General features: G+C 41.7%; 1 long non-coding RNA gene across 1 annotated transcript; it reads right to left on the reverse strand.

Moving 5' to 3' along the window:
• Positions 1 to 713: 713 nt before the first annotated feature.
• Positions 714 to 6211, reverse strand: LOC112475816. The gene is made up of 4 exons (XR_003044891.1): positions 6111 to 6211; positions 5421 to 5567; positions 2275 to 2413; positions 714 to 807 (listed from the first exon to the last, which is right to left on the reverse strand). It is a non-coding gene; the product is annotated as an uncharacterized LOC112475816 (long non-coding RNA).
• Positions 6212 to 6812: the final 601 nt, after the last annotated feature.

A 6812-nucleotide genomic window follows, 5' to 3' on the forward strand; every position in this document is an offset into this window, starting at 1 on the left:
ACAATGGAATATTACTCAGCCATAAGAAGAAATGAAATACTGCCATTTGCGACAACCCGGATGAACTTGAGATAATCATGCTAAGTGAAATAAGCCAGAGAAAGTTGAAAATCACATGATATCACTTGTATGTGGGATATAAACCTAAAAGCAACAAATGAACAGGACAAACAGAGACTCAGGGACATGGACAATGGACTAGTGGTTACCAGAGGGTAGGGAGTAGGGGAGGAGGGGAGAAGTAGACGGGATAAAGGGGGTCAAATATAGTGGGGTTGGGGGAGGGTGAAGTGGGTAAAGGGGATCAAATATATGGTAGCTGAAGGAAACTGGACTTTGGGTGGTAACTACACAATAGAATATATAAATGTCAAATTATAACATACACCTGAAAATTGTATAATTGTATTAACCAGTGTTATCCCAATAAACTTAATTTTTAAAAAAATAGAAAAAAATAAATAAATAAATCTAGTTAAAATTTCCGATAACAAACATATACCACTTATGAAATAATAGACTCTGGTACACTTTGCAGATACCCAGAATTTGGTAGGACAGTTGGTCAGTTGGATTTAAATTCAAAGAAAAAACAAGCCACATAAATGTAGCAAAAACAGCAGCCCTCCCCATCATATGTACATTTGTATTAGTCGGCTCACGCAGCCATAACAAAATATCACAGACTGGAGGGCTTAAGGAACAGATATTTACGTCTCACAGTTCTGGAGGCTGGAAGTCCCAGATCAGGGTGCTGGTGTGGTGTGGTTCTGGCTTGCAGGTGACGCCTTCTCGCTGCATCCCCACCTGGCAGGAGAAAGAGAGCTCTGGTGTCTCCTTTTATAAAAAAACTAATCCTATTGGATCAGGCCCCCTCTCTTATGGCCTCATTTAACTTTAATTACTTCCTTACCCCAAATATAGTCGCACTGGGGATTAGGACTTCGGCATATGAATGGGGCGGGGTGGGGGCACATACATAAACATTCAGTTCTTAACAACACTCCTCCTGAAATGACCAACTTATCCCAGTTCGTCAAGAACTTTCCTAGTTTTAGCACCCCAAATGCTGGGATATCCTCCCATCCAAGGGGAGGGAAACGAGGATGGTTGGTGATGTGCATTTACCTGCTAACCCTCCCAGGAGTGGTCCAGGAGCAAGGCTGCCCCTGAGAGATCTCATGATAGGTCCAATCTCTTGATAACTTCTGATGCTCAGCGCAACCCAAGCTCTTTCCTGGAATCGCCAGCACTTTAAGCAACGCTGACTGACTGTTCTTCCTAGAAAGACACCTTCTCACAGCCTATCACCATTTGCATTTCAGAGTAAATCCAATCCATCAAAAAAGACTTACTGGATGCTTCTTTGTACAGTACAGTACCAGACATGGCTGTAGACATTGAAGTATGAGAAAGTGTTCCTGTCCTCAAAGAATTTATTTGTGAATAGAATAAAATTCTTTATGGAAAAAAGGTCAAGCAATAATAAAATAACATGACAGCACAAGCATTAAAAAAATCACAGGGCAATATGATTAACTGCAAAAGAGTTTTTAGGAAAAGAATGGCTTTTAGAGTCAGGAAGTTTTGGAGAGTTTTTACAAAACAAAGGTAGCGTGTTTAATGATGTGCCACCATTGGTTGAACAAAGCAGAGGAGAGGCATGGATGTCACTTTAGACAATTTTCCAAGCTTTAAAATTGTGAACACAGGCTTTCAAGCAAGACACAAAGAGCCCCAATGTCATTGCCGCTGTGAGCTACTGGTTGGAAAATTTGTCAAAATGTCCATTCCCTCAGCTGGAAAATTGAGATAATCTACCTTTATCTTGGAGCCGGTTCAGAAAATCTCATAAAATGAGGCTCATATCACTTACCGCATTACCTAGCATATGTCAAGTACTCGATAAATAATCGCTATTATGATTTGTGTAATTATTAATATGATTATGGCGTGTATTATTTCTTCTTTCCTCCACACTTCACAGCGGCTCTAATCTGGAAAGCCTGGTGCAATTCGAATTTTATATTAAGTCACAAATGCCGCTTCACTGTCCCTGTAGATTTAAAAGGAGCAGAGGAGTTTTGTGTGTTCTTGTCTAAATGCATTTCATTCAAAATGCTCTTCATTTGAGATTGCTAAATTAAGGTCATGTGTAATGCAAAAATTAGTATGACCAGCAATGCATTTAAATTATGTTTGCAATCTTGTCCCACCCCCTTGACTATTGTGTTAGTTCTCTATGCTGCATAACAAGCTACTCCCGAAACGTACCGACTTAAAACAGCATCTGTTTATTATCTCACAGCTTCTGTGGACCAGGGATCCGGGCAAGACTTCATTGCATCCATTCACGTCAGGGTCTCTCACGGGCTGTAATCAAGAAGTGGCCTGGGCTGTGGCCATCTTATAGCTAAAAAGACGAGGGGGGCGGTGGGAATCTACTTGTAAGTTCATGTGATTGCTTTCGAGATTCAGTTCCTCACAGACAGTTGAACCTGGGATCTCAGTTCCTCACCACTGTTGGCTGGAGGCCACCCTCAGCTCCCTGTCATGTTGGCCTCTCCATCATGGCGGCTTGCTTCACCAACTTGTTCAAACTGAGAAGGCAATAGAGTCTACTAAACAGCCTGGAAGTCACAATTCTTTGTAACCTATTCATGGAAGTGGCATCTGCTCACCTTTTCCATAGTCTGTTGGTTGAAAGCAAGTCACTAGGCTCAGCCTTGCTCAAGGGGAGAGAAAAACATAAGGCCGCGGGACCAGAAGGAGGTGACCACCGCAGGCCATCTGAGACGCCTGCCTGCCACAGCTGTCTCTTAGAGGCTCTCAACTGCAACTTGACTAAAACAAAGCTGAATAACACCAATAACAATGAGCAACACACTTATGCCACAGAATGCACAGGGTCAAAGAAACAATAGGCAGGAGTGTGTGCCTTCCTCCTGAGGTAGCCATCCCGCTGATTTGTAGTATTAGTCAGAACTAGCCTACTGTGCGGTTTCCTACAACACAGCATGTTCTACTTCCTTAAAACTGTATTTTGTACCTTTAGTATAATCTGAGTAAAGTTGGGTTTGGCTGAACTGAGTCTTACTAATTTGAGGAGTATCACAAGTGTTGTTGAAAGCACCGTGATCAAGAGAGCATGTCCTCCTGGAAACTGGGGAAAACTTGTCCCAAGTCACTGCAAGTAAATAAATTAGGTTATATGTTTTGGGCCAATGACTTAACCTCTGAACCTCAGTTTCTTTTCTGAAACATAAGTGCTGTGCCAGATCATTTCTCAGGCTCCTTCCAGCTCCAAAATGGCTCCAAGATTTTACAATTAACTGTTAGCCACAGGCTGCTGGGTGATAAATCCAGAAACCACCTACCAAGGAAGGTACAGCCCCTGGGAGTGAAAACAGAGGGCAATGTGTAACTCAATTAGCCACAGGCTGCTGGGTGATAAAGAGCCTTTGCTCAAATCCAGAAACCACCTACCAAGGAAGGTACAGACCCTGGGAGTGAAAACAGAGGGCAATGTGTAACTCAGAGTTTCAACATCTTCATCTGCAAAGCAGAGCTGAGTTTTGTCCCTCATTTTGCCACCCAGGAAGCTAATGAAAATTATCATCGCCTTTCAGGGATTGAATGAGCATCTGGCAACAACAGAGCACATCAAACACTGCTAAAGACCCAAGCGGGGAGGGAGCAGAGGGAAGGGCTGGTAGGTATTTCTAATGGAGATGGGCACTGAGCCAGTGGGACATTCTCCCAAGAAGACCTGCAGACTGGCATCAGTCAGTAACGGGTACACGACAAATACTCATTGACTGAATGAATAAGAAAGCTATTCCATTTTCTGTATGCTGGACATGACGTCTGTTGTCTTTCCGGTGCATATTCACAAGTAGCCAAGTATGTAAGAGGCGCAAATATCCTTTGGCATATGTCAATGCCCATTGACTCACTAAACCGAGAACTGCCATGCAAGCCTATAAGAAAGAACCGTCTTCAGTAAGTGGTGAAGTTGGAACTGGTACACAGGAAGTGAGATTAAGAAGAAGTTTAATGTTACCAGGCTACAACCTCTAGACTAGAGACAGTGGCATCTATTGGGGTCCTTAGCACTTAAGTTCTTGGCTACACTCGCTTTCCCTAGACAGTGCTTAGATGGGTGAGCCCTGTCTGCCTTGTGACTCTCCTATTATCAGAGTCTCCAAGCAGGCGGACCCTCCCTTCAGAAGGCCCAGGTTATCAGATAGTGGGTGAAAGAATGCTTTCGCTGGGTAAGAGGGTCCTAAGAGCCATTTTGTCTTTTTAAAGACTCCTTTCTATAATATTATTCTAATCTCATATCAGCTGATTTTGGAGTTTAACTCTCCTTGGGAAATCTTTTTTCTCAAGTTCTAAGGGAACAGGAAACGGTAGTCCCCAAGTGCCAAGAGTACCACTGGCGATTCAGCACCGACAGTGAGCCGGCCTTCTGAGCAAGTCTGAGGTCTTTTATGGGTCGCAAAACCAGAAAACAGGAATCAAAGCACAGGGACCCTGTAATGTCCCCTTCTCCCAGCTCAGAACATCTCATTGATAAACGGCTCCATTTGGCAGCAAACATGGAAAGAGAGCAAGACAGCGATCTTCAGGCATAAAATGTATACAGAGTCGAAGTGTGGCCACGCATCCAAACGATCCCATATTTGAGCTTTCTCTATAATGAAAAAGAATCTATATGAAAAGGGTAAAAATATATTTTCTCCTCTCCAGTTTAATTAGACTTATAATTACTTTTCTTAAATGCACATAAGCAATAACAGCTAATGTAAAGTGGATCTCATAATAAAATTTTCATAGGATGTCTTTTTTTTTTGTCTATGAAATTACATAAAAATGTGTCTGATCCTTTTGTTGGGACCATTTGCAAGCCTGGGGGCAATTACACAAAGTGTATGGGAGTCAGGGGCACACATCCCCTAATGGCAGCTTGGCCGTGAGCCAGGCTTTAAGTCAAGCCTCAGGGAATTCCAATTTAAAAGTCAGCTGCATTAGAGGGAGTGATTCAGTTTGGAGAGGAGATCGCCTTTCGTGATTTATTCCACCCGGGGCTTTCAGTCCATTTAAAACATGACCTAGTCGAGTTGCATCTTTGAGGGAACAGGCCCGCATAAAATGAGGTGAACCAACAGTGACCAGAAAGGAGAGACTTGATTAGAGTTTGAATTATGTGAAAGCACACAGTTTTCTTTAGACATCCATCTTTAAGTACCCCAGAATCTGCAAAAAGGAGCTACATTTTCAACCGTCGATATGAAACTTGTGACTGGTGGGTCCGTTATTGCCAAGTATTTTTAAGGTAGTAATTCCTTAGTGAAAAGTAATCATTTAGTATTAAGAATAAACAGATGATTTAAAATATTAATATTACTGGTACTTACGATCTATGAGAAAGCTCTGCTTATCCCAAAAAAGAACTCTGAATCTTCCTCCTCTGTGTAACCCCGAAGAATTTTCACCAAGACTTCCGATCTTAGGAATTATCACCAGTTTCCTCGGGTGTATGCCTCTGATGTCTTTTGTCTCAGCTGGAGATATATGAGTGAATCGGTAAATCTTTTCAAAATATATATATTCTTTAATACTCAATTTTGATTTTGAGAAAAAAATAGAAGTTACAGTTCTATTTAGAATAAAGTCACTTAGAAAATAATATTTCTGTAAAAAAAGAAATCTACCTATAAATGTATTTTTCTTACTAATATATTTGGTAGGATAAAATAACACCATGAACTTCGAGTCCATTTCCCACTAGTGTCTTCATTTTTCTATTTTATTGCATTCCGCAGTGGTTTTGCAACCAGCTATATCAAGAGTTTCCAAGAGGAATATAAACAAAGCCTCTGCGGTGACTCAGGCTAAAACACATGAATATGACTGGGGAACAAATATCTCTCCGGAGCTATCCCAAGATCAATGGTTGTGCTAAATTCCAGATCTCAGCCAAGTTCTTTCTGGCAAATACATCAAGTAATAAAATCTACCTACCAGAAAGGAATCAGAAAGACTCTTCTACCTTTAGGAAAACACCAACTCCATCCCCATACTAAACTTGTAAGTAGTATAGTTACCATCTTGTGTCGACACGTGATGAGAAAACATTCTGTGATGTAATCGCAGCTTTTTCTCAGGGTTCTATGGCCTCTCCTGCAACTCAGGTATGGTACTCTATTTTCACTGCCTCAAGAAAGGGATAACGAGGGTCAGCGTCACTCATTTGTTCATCTATTATTTTTCTCGACAATATTTATTGAGCACCATCTGTGTGAAAACACTGCCCTAAGCACTGAAATAATCTTTATCTTCATAGACTTTTACATTCTAGTGAGGAGAAGTCAATGCACAAGCAAAATTTTTAAAAAGGACCAGCTACGGAAAATGCCGTGAAGAACAACAAAGCCAGATAACAGAATGAAGAATAAATGATCCAGAGGCAGGCTGATATCCTCAGCTTTAGAATTTCAAAAGCCTGGGTCCAGGCTTAAAAAACCTTAGAAGCCATATTCAAACAGAGGCTATTTTTTTTTTTTTCCTCTCTCCTCAAGATGAGATGACGTTTGCTCAGGTGAGAAAGAGGAGAATAAAAGATTCAGAGACAAGGAGAACTCGAAGCCGAGAAGGCGCACTGGGTCCTGCTCCCCTCTCCTTCCTATCCCCAAAAAGGACACATAGACTAGGAATCTAGACCTACTTCCTGGAAGGGCCTAGACAGGTCTTGGAAAAATAGGGGGACCCCAGATTTGACTGACAGTGTGCCAGCACCGTGAGGGAGG

Source organism: Pteropus alecto, unplaced genomic scaffold, assembly GCF_000325575.1.
Source record: "Pteropus alecto unplaced genomic scaffold, ASM32557v1 scaffold152, whole genome shotgun sequence".
In the NCBI taxonomy this organism is placed as follows: domain Eukaryota; kingdom Metazoa; phylum Chordata; class Mammalia; order Chiroptera; family Pteropodidae; genus Pteropus; species Pteropus alecto.